Here is a 2,355-nt window from a genome sequence, read left to right on the forward strand (position 1 = left end):
TTGGGTCCTGGTGATTGAAGGGGAGAGTATCAGGACCAAGGAGAGATGGGAAGACTTGGGATCTTAGGGTCTGATAATTGAGAGAAGGGTGTATCTGACCTGTTTAAGGTGAATCCTTCAATTCAGTTCTCTGGAACTCCCAAGAATTCTTTGAGTTTGTGAAAACATAAGTTTTACACACATTAGCATTTTATTGTTTATAATTTGTACTGAAATTTGTTTTGTAGAAAAGATAGTATACTTATGTCAGAAATGACTATGACAGATGTTTTTGCACAATTAAATGTATCTTTTAGGTAGAGAACTACCAAACAGAATTTAAAATCTTGATCTTGCAATATAGTAGTGGTAGCACTCTGCCAGAGCTAGATTAATAGCTGATCAGAATTTTATTGATTAATGTTAGGATTATGAATGGCAGTATAATGAGAGAGAAATCTGAAACCTCCTTGGTTTGAGCTTTGCCTCTTAAAACAACTTATATTTAAACATGGTAAGAAGTTATGCTGAAATATGTTTTGTGAGATTGTCCCTTTAAACTGGCAAACCTCTCAGCCATCAAATTGAATCAGAGTTCTTGATAAGTATAAAATTTTTCTTGAGTTATTGGTTTAAAAAATGACAAAGAACTTACTTGATTGGCAACCTAGACAGCTACTCCTCCGGGTCTTACAATATAGTGGCATTTCACTTGTATTTTAATAAATTAAGCTTGCCCAAGGATCAGAGTAAAACAGCCCCACTGGTTAGCCTTACAGAGAAGGTAATGGTAACACAGACCTTTCATCTCAGTAACCACACTAGTTGCTATAGAAACCTGGAGGTACATGCCTTTAATTCTAGTGGTGAACTCCTTTAGTACCAGAATTAGAGAGGATTATAAAACAGGAGGAGACAGCTCTCAGATACAGTCTCATTAAGAGACTCCTGGAGGCAGGATCGCCATTTCAGATTGAAGTCGAGGTTAGAGCCAGTGGCTGGCTGCTTTGCTCTACAGACCTTCAGGTTGAACTCTAATTTCAGTCTCTGAGACTTTATTAATACTGCTTCATTCCACGGTTGTTGAGGTTGGAGACTTTAGGGCAGCATTTAGCTTCTGATGTTAGGTCTGCCAGGCTTCAGACAATCTTGTGGTTCAGGAATCTGTACGAAGACTAGCCTTCCTGAAATAGCCGGAGACGTTTGTGCCACCAGCATGAACCAGAAAACTATTAAAGGAGCCATGCAGTTTTTGCTGCAAATGCGGAGTCAGGAAACCTTGTCTTAAAGGAGGCACACTTCTGCTCGCACCAGAAAACAGAGCCTATCTGAAAATATGCAGCTACCAAGAAGCTGCAATTGACTCCTGTTTTTCGTATGTCTAAAGGCCCTTTTTAAAGTTTTCTTAGGTTTTATGTGGATATTCTTGCCAAACATTTGGGTACCATTTGAAATTGTAGACTCTTCTTTCATTTTCTGGCCTCCCAGACCCAAAAAATCAAACAAAAACTATATTAATAACAATATTGTTTGCCCTATTTTCTCAAGATTATTATTAACTAACTCTTACATCTTAAATTAATCCATTTGTATTGTTTTATATGTTGCCACAATGCTTGTGGCTTGTTACCTCTTGCTTCTTGAGTGGCTACATGGCATCTCTGACTGATTCTGCCTTCTTTTATCCTCTATCTCTGCTTTGATTTCCCACTTTGCTATTATTAGGGTCTGAGAGAAGCCCCAAAGAAGACTAACATTGAAGTGGCACTTGGTGACTCCCAAAGAAGGTCACAAGCTCCTTTTAAGCAGAGTTAGGGCAATTCCAGGGAGGAGAGATTAATCTGGGGCTGATTAATGGAGGAAAGATTGGTGTGGGGCTAATTTGTGGAAGGCCCTACTGGTTAGGGACCTTCCAGCAGCAGGGTAGAGAAAGTTATCTTTAGTTATCAGGAGTCTGGGGGCATCTGCCAATGGAGTACCAATGGAGCAGAAAGCCCCCTCCCCCTGGGAGTTGCTTTGGTCCAGACTCCACCTCTGGGAAAGCCTGCCAAATGCTGACCCCCTCCCCAGGGAGGGTCACAACCACTCCCATAGGCTATTTAGGCTGCCACAGAAAAAGGAAGACCTGGTACCTGGATCTTTCATGGCCTCTTGCTCTCTGTCTTTTCTCTGCCATGTTCCTGGCCACCCAGGAGTGCTTCAATTATTAAACATAGGTGTTGACTGAGCTTTCTGTCCTGCCCAGTTTCCGTAGTCGTTAACTCCCAAAGCAATCACACAGAAGTCTACATAAGTTATAAACTGATTGGCCAAGTAGCTCAGACTTCTTATTAACTCTTATAGCTTATATTAGCCCATTATTCTTGTCTATGTTAG

This window comes from Microtus ochrogaster, unplaced genomic scaffold (genome assembly GCF_000317375.1).
Source record: "Microtus ochrogaster isolate Prairie Vole_2 unplaced genomic scaffold, MicOch1.0 UNK182, whole genome shotgun sequence".
Lineage (NCBI taxonomy): Eukaryota > Metazoa > Chordata > Mammalia > Rodentia > Cricetidae > Microtus > Microtus ochrogaster.